At 32.3% G+C, this 12,701-nt stretch overlaps 3 non-coding genes across 3 annotated transcripts; 2 read left to right on the forward strand and 1 right to left on the reverse strand.

Moving 5' to 3' along the window:
- On the forward strand, positions 1-74 carry trnat-ugu (transfer RNA threonine (anticodon UGU)). Its single transcript has one exon. It is a non-coding gene; the product is annotated as a tRNA-Thr (tRNA).
- A 186-nt stretch (positions 75-260) lies between these two features.
- trnat-agu (transfer RNA threonine (anticodon AGU)) lies at positions 261-334 on the forward strand. Its single transcript has one exon. It is a non-coding gene; the product is annotated as a tRNA-Thr (tRNA).
- A 5,403-nt stretch (positions 335-5,737) lies between these two features.
- trnap-cgg (transfer RNA proline (anticodon CGG)) lies at positions 5,738-5,810 on the reverse strand. Its single transcript has one exon. It is a non-coding gene; the product is annotated as a tRNA-Pro (tRNA).
- Between the last annotated feature and the right edge of the window lie 6,891 nt (positions 5,811-12,701).

Below are 12,701 nucleotides of genomic sequence, written 5' to 3' on the forward strand. Positions count from 1 at the left end.
GGCGCTGTGGCTTAGCTGGTCAAAGCGCCTGTCTTGTGAACAGGAGATCCTGGCCTCAAATCCCAGCAGCGCCTTAGTCCAGGTGGTGCGTGTGCTTCTTTTATAGAGCTTACAGGAATGCATAATAAAATTGTATAGCTTTGAGGCGTAATAAATATTGCGACAAATAGAGTTAAACAACCTCTTTGCTTGCCAATTTTAGACTTGCTGTCTTTTTTTAGTCTCTGTATGCAAAAACGTCTTGTCTTTTCTACAACGTTGGTGCTGTGGCTTAGTTGGTCAAAGCGCCTGTCTAGTAAACAGGAGATCCTGGGTTCAAATCCCAGCAGTGCCTAATGTACAGTTGTCAAGGTTGCTATTTGTTAAGAGTAACGAGTGTTTACGCAGCAGGATTTTTAGCAGTCTGTTTCTTAACAAAATTCAAATCCTTAAGAACGCTGCTCGTTCAAGAGGGCTTTGGACGATGGCTTTATATAGCATAGTGTGGTAATGCCTAACCAACTGGACTTTAATATTTCAAGTCCAGACATTCACACATGCAGCGCTACCATAGTTAGTTTTTTTTTTCTTTTTTCGATTAAAAAATTAGCCCCTGTCAAGGTTTGAATCCCAGCAGTGCCTTGTCCGCAGTGAGCTGTGCTTTTATGGGCCAGAGAGTACCAAAAAGTGCTTTCTGTGCAATAGTGCTTGAGGCAGGAGAGCACTCAGGCTCTGTGGTGCAATGGATAGCGCATTGGACTTCGAGGCTGTGAGGTGAGGCCAGGGATTTAATCGCGGTGGGCCAATTGCCCAGGAGGTTAAGCAGTGAGGCCGAAATCATGTTGTGTTTCCACTCTCGGGCTAGTAGCTCGCAGCATGTCACGCAAACCCCGCCCCCATAAGGTCCCCCAAATCGAACGTCACACAACCCGCCCACTTCAGAGGGAATCAGGCAGATAAAGCACACCATCACATCCTCACGAAACCATTCAAATAAAATCAACTGAAACAAACAAATGACACGTTACTGTACAGCATTACATTGTATCTCTATACGCACATGCCTGTGTGTTCTCATTCATCATATTCATTTACTCACCGAACGACTGAATTTGGAACTAATTTTCATGTGAAGCAACATGCCCCTTCAGCTACTCCAGAACGCAGCAGCACGAGTGGTCTTTAATGAATTGAAAAGAGCACATGTCACTCCGCTACTCACCCGTTTGCACTGGCTGCCAGTTGCTGCTCGCATCAAATTCAAAGCTCTGATGTTTGCCTACAAAGCAACCTCTGGCTTTGCTCCCTCTTATCTGCTCTCACTTCTGCAGATTTATATGCCCTCAAGAAACTTGCGTTCTGTGAATAAACGTCGCCTCGTGGTTCCATCCCAAAGAGGGAAGTAATCACTTTCCCGAACTCTCGCATTCAATCTGCCCAGTTGGTGGAATGAACTCCCTTACTGCAACAGAACGGCAGTCACTTGCTGTCTTCAAGAAACGACTTAAAACTCAACTATTTAGTCTCCTCTTCACTTCCTAATTTGCAATTGCCTCTAGCTATACCACTAACTGTACTCAAAAAAAATTTTTTTTTTAATTCTTACATTACTAATGCTTTCCTTCTTAGACTTTACAGACCTGAAACTTGCCTACAGCACTTATTTATTGTTGCTCTTATAGTTGTGAAAATTGCTTCCTTGTCCTCATTTGTTAGTCGCTTTGGATAAAAGCGTCTGCTAAATGAATAAATGTAAATGTAAAACAGCAAGCTGTGTACACGCCCTTAAAATGACACCTTATAACACATTATAATAAAAAAATCTGGATTGTGTTTTGAACTGAACCTAAACTGGCACACTCAGAAGAACCATAATAATAATGTTAAATCATAAAAAAGGGGTAAACTATGCGCCCTTTAAGCAATGTGTTAACTTTATTCATGATTCAATAATCATCAAGATTGATAAAAAAGTTCAACACACACAGCTGTGAACGTGTGCACACACACACACACATCAGTGAACATGTACACACACACACACACACACAGTTGGTACAGTAGGCCTACATACTGTATCTACCTTGGAAGAAGGGATATGGTTCTTAAAGTGTTGTTTTACGTATGGAGCCTGATTGAATTTTATTATAGTGTCTTCGTAAAAACATCTGTCCATAATTCCTGAAAATAGAAAATATATATATTAGGGATGTAACGGTATCAGAATTTCACGGTACGGTAATACCTCGGTATGAATGTCACGGTACGGTATTTATTGAATCATTTACAGGAAAAAAAAAACTTTTGAAAATACTCCAAAAAAGTGCCAAAAGTGTCAATGACATACAAATTAGCCATCTATCTGTAAGCTTTGAAACAGTAACTTCAATTTTAATAACAAAAAATTATTAAACCATGTAAAAAAATAAAGTTTCGATTTAGTATTGTTGAAAACTCATCACATTTAACATTTAATCACTCACTTAGATAGAGATGGGTTTAAAGAAAAATTATCATATAATTATAATCTGGTAAAAGCTGGTATCTCTGGGTATTTACAATGTCCCCTGCAACAGAAAAAAACCCTCTCATTTGGGACTGAGGTTTCTGGGACAAGAGAGATATGACTTGGCCCATGTTGACAGCAGTGGGGTAACGTTGTGCGTTGTCTTTCCCCCACTTGAGAAGACAAACCATGAGTGAGATAGAGGTCTCTTTGCGGTACAAGTCAATGTCTGCATCAATCTGAACAGTGTGCTGTGTTTCTGCAGTCCCCATGACTGTTATTAGTCGTATTACCCAACTTGCAGGCACGTGCACACATAGGGCTCAACCTGTGCAGTGCACATGCCCTTTTTAGTCTTGGATAGAAAATGCCCTTCCAAAACGATCAAAAGTGCCCCCGCGACGCGACACAACCTCCGTCCAGTCCAGCCCTTCAGTAGGCGCGCGACAACACCTCTCGAGTATGCGCGCTCAACCCCCCCTCGGCGCTTTACAATACGCGCGCCACAACACAGCTGATCAGAACGCGCGCGACAGCACCGCTATTCAGCACGCGCGCGGCGACAACACCCGCTTTAGGTTCGATCATTTCCATCTTTTTTTCATCTCCGCTACTAGCAGCACACTCCATTTCCGCATTACTGGATCTGTAGCGACAACAGACCGCAAAGGATTATGGCCACGCCGGGGCTGATGGGAAATGAAGTTTCAGCTACCTCCCGTTCGCTTCATTCGCCTGAGCAAATTTTCTCTGAAGACCTATAGTTTTACCGAGTCATGCGACTTCGGTAATATCGAAAAAATTTAATATTGCGGTATGACGGTATTTACAATACCGTTACATCCCTAATATATATATATATAAAAAAAGAAACTGCAAAGAAATGATTCAATCATATTAAAGAGATTTGAACTAACCTTCTAGCACAACTAGCGGTCCAGGTCCCTGATGGAATATGGCTCCCCAGACTTGAATTTTTACTGGATGCTTTGCTTTCGGTTTCACAACATGGCAGTTTATTAATAGGGTATGTCCTATTAATAAATTTGTAGGACATGTAAGCTCGTATAAAGCAAATAGCCTAAATAAAGAGATGCATGGATTAATGTAAATAAATAAATCTTTTCATTATGGCATTGTTCAAAATGGCTTACCTGGCTTTTCCATAGGTCCACCTGAGTTGTTTTACTGGTTTTCTAATATTGCAGACTGATGCTTTTAACTGTTTTCTAAACAGAAGCTCACTCTGAATCTTTTTAGCAGATCGCTCATTGTCCTTGTGCAGTTTTTCGTCAATCGTTTTAAGTGCAGCACTATACAACAAACACATACAATAATTTTATTAATTAGTTTTATTAACATTTTGACATAAGTGTTGCTGAAATACTTGATTTGACAAGATGATAATACACAATACCTGTTCATTTTCCTTGCCTTGCAGTTGTTTTTCTAGGAAGGCCTACAGGGCTTTGACGTCTATAGTGTCGTCTTATAGTGGTGTTAGAGACGTGCACACCCGACTGCAACAGGAAAGCCCTGATGTCAGCAAGAGAGTGCTTTGATGTGTTGATGCATCAGTTTTTTTTTTCATTGCAATAATTGGTTGAAATGATCTGTAATTAAATCTATAGTGGACCTTCAAAGACAACCCAGATGGGACTTGAACCCACAATACCCAACTCCAGAGGCTGATGCCTTATCCATTAGGTCACTGGGCCATGTTACCAAGCTTTTGTCATGGAGCTCTTGTATGCCTTCAACAAGATGCCAACGCATGGAAAACTGCACTTTAGGATCTCAATGCCAGTTTGCATTTCGTCAAATAAGATGTGTGCAACTAATGGACAAACATTTTCTTTGTGCAAGCATTCACATTCGTGTCTTATTGGTCCTGGGGTATGGTGTGACTGATCTTGGGTTTCAAATTCCAGACAAGGCCACTCTCATTAACATGAAATCACAACCTTTCTGCAGCTATTTTCTTGTTTGCATTTCATTATCATCCACCTAACATTAGACCATTAGTTGAAAGCCACAGGGTACTTGAAGTCAAGATCTCCATTACCAGAGCTTTTCAGAACCTTTGATGTTTGTAAAGTGATTGGATAATTTAAGCAAGATTGGATAAATCTTAATTGAAGTGTGCAGCAAGTCTGAGAATTTGAAGCTAAATATTGACCTCAGATCATCTAGCCTAAGGTTTGAGAGGACAAGTCAGGATTTTTTCCACACAATTTATATTTAACCCAACAAACACAACCCAAATGGGTCTTGAACCCACAATTCCCAGCTTTGAACGCTGATGCATTATCCATTAGGCCACTGGGCCAATACTAGCATGTGCCACATCTGTTGTACGGTTTAGGAAGTTCTTTTAACTCAGAAAACAGCACTTTAGGATCCCTACACCATATTGCATTCAGACGATCTGGTGCATACACCTAATGACAAAACAGCTTCTCTGAAGAGTTTTCCATTGTCATGTCTTTTTGACCTAAGGGTATGAACCTAGCTTTTTGAAAGTCACAATGGATTGTGCAGCACAGCCAACTTAAAAGGAACTGCGTGAAAGACAACCCAGGTGGGACTCAAAACCACAATCTCCAGCTTCGAAGGCTGGTGCCTTATCCATTAGGCCACTATGCTGTTTCTGTACTGCATGTGAACCGTAACATGCATCCAGGGAGTTGCTGACACACATAACAAAAATTACATGAACAAAAAGTAGATTGGACCGGTTTTACAGAATTTTTTTTTGACACTGCAGAGCGTTTCTACTGGGCTCATTGGTCTAGGGGTATGATTCTCGCTTTGGGTGTGAGAGGTCTTGGGTTCAAATCCTGAACGAGCCCTACATCTGTCACAGAAAAGCAGTGATGCTTTGGTGTTTCTGTGTTAGTTGTAGCAACTTTAGTTAATGAAGATTTATTGGATTTCTGATCTAAATTAGTCTAACCTGTACAATAATACAGACAAAAAAGGAGCGGGAATGATTCGGTAGTTAACAACGTACCAGCTTAATATGTAAGCATCATCTTTGTGTTTGTACACAGTCTCTTCTCTGTAGGCACCATGCAGGCTTCAAAATGGCCATTTGCGTTAGGTATCTCGTTACCCTTTTAGTCATAACAGGTAGTATGGATGCCAATGAAGGAAGTTAATGACACGCAAACACATCTCAAGAAGGTTTTCACAGCTACCGTGTTTCATCCACCAAACACTGATCTCAAGTTAAAGGGAGATTTTCAAGAACGACCCAGGTGGGACTTGAACCCACAATCCCCAGCTCCCGAGGCTGATGCCTTATCCATTAGGCCACTGGGCCATATCACCAATCTTCTATCAAGTGGAAAACTGCACTTTAGGATCTCGATGACAGTTTGCATTCTATTAAATAAGAACTAATGGCCAAACATTTTCTTTCTGCAATCATTCACATTCGTGTCTCATCGGTTCTGGGGTATGGTTCTAGTGTATAGTGTGACTGGTCTTGAGAGTTTCGAATTCAAGTCAAGGCCACTCTCATTAACTTGAAATCACAACCTTTCTGCAGCTATTTTCTTGTTTGCATTTCATCATCATCCACCTAACATGAGACCGTCAATTGAGAGCCACGGGGTACTTGAAGTCAAGATCTCCATTCCCAGAGCTTAGCGGAACCTTTTAGGTTTGTAACATGACAGTGAGATTCAAGCAAGATTGGATGAATCCTAATTGAAGTGTGCAGCAAGTCTGAGAATTGGAAGCTAACTATTGCCCTCGGATCATCACACTTAAGCTTTGAGTAGACAAGTCAGGATTTTTCAAAAAAATTTCATATTTTGCAATTTTTCAAAAAATTGTCATTTTTTGTGATTTTTTGTGATTTTTCAAAAAAAATTTATTTTTTTGCGATTTTTCAAAAAATTGTCATTTTTTGTGATTTTTCAAAAAATTTCTACTTTTTGTGATTTTTCAAAAAATTAGATTTTTTGTTATTTTTCTAAAAATTTTCATTTTTTAGAATTTTTCAAAAAAATTTCATTTTTTGTGATTTTTTGTGTTCTTTAAAAAAAATTCATTTTTTGTGATATTTCAAAAAATTAGATTTTTTGTTATTTTTCTAAAAATTTTCATTTTTTAAAGATTTTTTTAAAAAAAAATCATTTTTTGTGATTTTTTGCGATTTTTCAAAAAATTTTTATATTTTGCGATTTTTCAAAATATTTTTTGTGATTTTTTGCAATTTTTCAAAAAATTTTCATTTTTTGCGATTTTTCTAAAAATTTTTATTTTTTGTGATTTTTTGCAATTTTTCAAAAATGTTACATTTTTTGTGATTTTTCAAAAATTTTCATTTTTTGTGATTTTTCAAAAAATGCTCATTTTTTGTGATTTTTCAAAATATTTGATTTTTTATTTTTCTAAAAATTTATATTTTTTACTATTTTTAAAAAAAAATTTTCATTTTTTGTGATGTTTTGCGATTTTTCAAAAAAATCATTTTTTGTGATTTTTAGGGATTTCTCAAAAATTTTTCATTTTTTGTAATTTTTCAAAAAAAATTCATTTTTTGTGATTTTTTGTGTTTTTTAAAAAAAAAAAAATTTTTTTTTTTCAAAAAATTCAAAAAATTAGATTTTTTGTTATTTTTCTAAAAATTTTAATTTTTTTAGGATTTTTCAAAAAATTTCATTTTTTGCAATTTTTCAAAAAAATGTCATATTTTGTGATTTTTCAAAAATAATTCATATTTAGCGATTTTTCCAAAAATTTTCATTTTTTGCGATTTTTTAAAAAAATGCATTTTTTGCGATTTTTCAAAAAAATTTCATATTTTGTGATTTTTGCGATTTTTCAAAAAAATTTCATATTTTGCGATTTTTCAAAAAAATTTCATATTTTGTGATTTTTCAAAAAAATTTCATATTTAGCAATTTTTCCAAAAAAATGCATTTTTTGTGATTTTTCAAACAAATTTCATTTTTTGTGATTTTTCAAAAAAATGTCATATTTTGCGATTTTTCAAAAAAAATTCATTTTTTGTGATTTTTTGCGATTTTTCAAAAAAAAATTCATTTTTTGCGATTTTTTAAAAAAATTTCATTTTTTGTGATTTTTCAAAAAATGTTCATTTTTTGTGATTTTTCAAAAAATTTTCTTTTTTTGTGATTTTTTGCGATTTTTCAAAAAAATTTCATATTTTGCGATTTTTCAAAAAAATTCATTTTTTGTGATTTTTTGCGATTTTTCAAAAAATTTTCATTTTTTGTGATTTTTTGCGATTTTTCAAAAAAAAAATTCATATTTTACGATTTTTCAAAAAAATTTCATATTTTGCGATTTTTCAAAAAAATTTTATTTTTTTGTGATTTTTCAAAAAATTTTCATTTCTTGTGATTTTTTGCGATTTTTCAGAAAAAATTCATATTTTGCGATTTTTCAAAAAAATTTAATATTTTGCGATTTTTCAAAAAAAATTAATTTTTTGTTTTTTTGCAATTTTTCATAAAATTTTCATTTTTTGTGATTTTTCAAAAAAATTGTCATTTTTTTTGTGATTTTTCAAAAAATGTTCATTTTTTGTGATGTTTTGCGATTTTTCAAAAAAAAATCATTTTTTGTGATTTTTAGGGATTTCTCAAAAATTTTTCATTTTTTGTAATTTTTCAAAAAAAATTCATTTTTTGTGATTTTTTGTGTTTTTTTAAAAAAAAATCATTTTTTGTGATTTTTCAAAAAAATAGATTTTTTGTTATTTTTCTAAAAATTTTAATTTTTTTAGGATTTTTCAAAAAAAATTCATTTTTTGTGATTTTTCAAAAAAAATTCATTTTTTGTGATTTTTCAAAAAAAATTCATTTTTTGTGATTTTTCAAAAAAAATTCATATTTTGCGATTTTTCAAAAAAAATTCATATTTTGTGATTTTTCAAAAAAAATTCATATTTAGCGATTTTTCAAAAAAAATGCATTTTTTGCGATTTTTCAAAAAATGTTCATTTTTGTGATTTTTCAAAAAAATTTCATTTCTTGTGATTTTTTGCGATTTTTCAAAAAATTTTCATTTTTCGTGATTTTTGCGATTTTTCAAAAAAATGTAATATTTTGCGATTTTTCAAAAAAATTTAATATTTTGCGATTTTTCAAAAAAATGTTATATTTAGCGATTTTTCAAAAAAAAATTCATTTTTTGTGATTTTTCAAAAAAATTTCATTTTTTGTGATTTTTCAAAAAAATGTCATATTAAAAATTAAATTTTTCAAAAAATTTTCATTTTTTTGTGATTTTTCAAAAAAATTTCATTTCTTGTGATTTTTTGCGATTTTTCAGAAAAATTTCATATTTTGCGATTTTTCAAAAAAAATTTATATTTTGCAATTTTTCAAAAAAATTTCATTTTTTGTGTTTTTTTGCGATTTTTCATAAAATTTTCATATTTTGCAATTTTTCAAAAAATTTCATTTTTTGTGATTTGTTGCGATTTTTCAAAAAAAATTCATTTTTTGTGGTTTTTCAAAAAATTTTCATTTTTTGTGATTTTTTGCGATTTTTCAAAAAAAAAATTCATATTTTTCGATTTTTCAAAAAAATTTTCATTTTTTGTGATTTTTTGCGATTTTTCAAAAAAAATTCATATTTTGCGATTTTTCAAAAAATGTTCATTTTTTGTGATTTTTTGCGATTTTTCAAAAAAAAATTTATATTTTTCGATTTTTCAAAAAATTTTAATTTTTGCGATTTTTCAAAAAATTTTCATTTTTTGTGATTTTTCGAAAAAAAATTATATTTTGCAATTTTTCAAAAAAATTTCATTTTTTGATTTTTCAAAAAATTTTCATTTTTTGTGATTTTTTGCGATTTTTCAAAAAAATTTCATATTTTGCAACTTTTCAAAAAAAATTCTTTTTTGTGATTTTTCAAAAATTTTTCATATTTTGCGATTTTTCAAAAAAATTTCATTTTGTGCTTTTTCAAAAAAATTTCATATTTTGCGAAACAAAATTTACAAAGCTCCCAGCATGCATTGCATCATAAATAAATTATGCAGCTTTATGTTGTTACAATCTCTTTCTTTTTATTTATTTTGTGTTGTGTTTGGGAGGTAATATTTCAGTAGTTTTTTTAATTGATTTTTATTTTTATGTTTGTCACCATCATTGAGATTCAAAGACTAATTGTTGATGTCTGTGTGTTTTTAAATGCTGCCATAGATCAAACATTCACATTGTAAATCATGCTTTTAAAGTCATTTATTGTTAAAGCTTCAGTGGTTTCATTTATGTATTTTATTCATTTCACACACATAACTAATATGACACTGAATTAGAAAACAAGCAGGAGAAGATGGCTTTGATATCATAGTTAATCTCTTCAGACTGACTCTTACATTTTCTTTTGAATTTTCATGCTACATGTAAGAATAGTGTGATTAGCACTAATAATTATAGCATCCAAATTAAAACAAACATTTTATAGCAAGAAGTTGAAGAGCCCTACTAAAGCAGACTCTGTCCTCCATCATGGTGACTTCAAATGAACAACAGAAATTTCATAAAGAGCTTTTGTTCACATGACAGAATTAAAGCCAAAGCTCAGTAATAAGTGAAGCTCCATGATGAGTTGTTTAATGTGATGAGTTGTTTTAAAGATATTGAAAATAAAAATAAAATTTTACTTTGTAATTTGTTTATTTTTTCATTCATTATTATTTTATTTAAAGTTTTATTCTCAGTTGATTTCATCTTTGGTTTTGGCTACTGCTGCCAGTATTTTGATATACATTTTACATATATTTTACACAATAAGAGTTTGCTAATTAACACTCTCTGAGTGGTAAATTTTTTAACACTTTCAAAAGTGTTATTTTAACACTTTTATAGTGGTTCCCATATAAACACTGAGGGATTGTTAATTTGAACTCTAAGGTAGTTAAATCTACAATCTAAAATTTGCAGTGTGTATAACCCTTTATTATTGTCTTTAATTGTTTATGTACCATAGCATAATCAATGAAACACAACATCAAAACACTGTGCTGATGAGATTGTCTTCTTGCTGCTTTGACACTGACTTTTGCCTATCTTGTGTTTTTTTGTCCTTCTTTAGCAGTTGAGGACAAAGGCGGTCTGCCGAAGAAACCACTCAGCTCCTCTGAAAGACAAGGTATATCACATAATAAATGTCACTTATTAACATTTATTCATACTGTTGCAGCATGAACTACAGTTGAGGACGCTCCTGTGAAATATTTATTCAAGCTAATGGAGCAAGGACATTTTCACAGTACTTACGATAGTATATTATCTTCTGAAGAAAGTTTTATTTGTTTTATTATTTATGTTTTTTATTGGCTACAGAACAAACAGTGTTAAGCTAGTTAAGCCTTTACTTTCTCAATCTAAATATGGTAGCACATCAGAATAATAGTCCTTTAGTTAATCAATTTACTAACACTAAGTGTCACCAATCTTGTGCAGCATTTATTAATTACAGGTCAACATTAATGCATTATTAAAATCCAAAGTTGTGCTTGTTGACATTACTTAATGCACAGTGCATTAATGAACTAACGTTATTTAACTTAAACATTAAATCGTTAACAAAGATGAATGAATACTGTAATTAATGTATTAAACTTCTAAGTCATGTCAGTAAATGCATTAACTAATATTAACTAATGGACTATTACTCTAAAGTGTTACCTTAAAGGGTGACACTTTACAATAAGTTTGTATCAGTTAATGTCAAAGCATTTACTACCATAAACAAGCAATGAACAATACACTTAATGCACTATTTGTTCGTGTTACAGTCATCCATGCCAACTCGCAGTCCATCAACTAAGCATTAAATATTATTTTAATAAAGCATTAGTACATGTTGAACTATGATTAAAAATGTTGTACAAGCATTGTTCATAATTAGTTCATGTTAGTAAATACATTATCTAATGAAACCTTATTGTAAAGTGTGACCCAATATTATATACTGTCATCATGGCAAAGATAAATTATAAGAAATTAGTTATTAGAACTATTATGTTTAGAAATGTGCCTGAACAAGTCCTCTCTCCATTACACATAAATTGTGAAAAATAAACTCAAATTTAACAGGGGGGGCTTATAATTCCGGCTTCAACTGTATGCATTAATAAATAAAAGTCGTCACACCAAGACACTGTCTTCTGATAATCACAACTGTGCTCATTTAGGAGCCGGGGAAACAAAGAGAAGAAAACGTTCCTGTGAAGATCTTTCACAGAAGCCCCACTCAGACTCTCCACTGTCTGCTGTAAGTTCATCGTTTGTACATCACAATTAGGTGGTGTATATACTGCTGAATACAGTTTTGTAGGCATAGATGGGGAGACTGTGCAAAAAGTATGATTATGTCAATGAAAGGTTTTAACTATTATACTTACTTTGTTGAAGGCTCCTGCATCGACTTCTTTATTGGAGGCTCCTGCATCAGCCTCATCAGTTTCTGGCCAGTCTTCTTCATCGGCTCCTGCATCAGCCTCGTCAGTTTTTGCCTCGGCTTCTTCATCGGCTCCTGCATCAGCCTCATCAGTTCCTGGCCAGTCTTCTTCATCGGCTCCTGCATCAGCCTCATCAGTTCCTTGCCAGTGTTCTTCATCGGTCCTGCATCAGCCTCGTCAGTTTTTGCCTCTGCTTCTTCATCGGCTTCTGTATCAGCCTCGTCAGCTCCTGCCTTGGCTTCTTCATCAGCTCCTGTATCAGCCTCATCAGTTCCTGCCTTGTCTTCTTCATCAGCTCCTGAAAAATCGCAAAAAATTAAAAAATTTTGAAAAATCGCAAAAAATGAAAATTTTTTGAAAAATCGCAAAAAATGATTTTTTTTTGAAAAATCACAAAAAATGAAAAATTTTTGAAGTCACAAAAATGAAAAAATGAAATTTTTTTAAAAAATCGCAAAAAATCACAAAAAATGACATTTTTTTGAAAAATCACAAAAAATGAATTTTTTTTAAAAAATCACAAAAAATGACATTTTTTTGAAAAATCACAAAAAATGAATTTTTTTTAAAAAATCACAAAAAATGAAATTTTGTTGAAAAATCGCAAAAAAAAACAAAAAATGACATTTTTTTGAAAAATCACAAAAACTGAACATTTTTTGAAAAATCGCAAAAAATGAAATTTTTTTGAAAAATCACAAAAAATGAAAATTTTTTGAAAAATCTCAAAAAATCACAAAAAATGAAAATTTTTGG

Source organism: Danio rerio, chromosome 4 (genome assembly GCF_049306965.1).
Source record: "Danio rerio strain Tuebingen ecotype United States chromosome 4, GRCz12tu, whole genome shotgun sequence".
Classification (NCBI taxonomy): domain Eukaryota; kingdom Metazoa; phylum Chordata; class Actinopteri; order Cypriniformes; family Danionidae; genus Danio; species Danio rerio.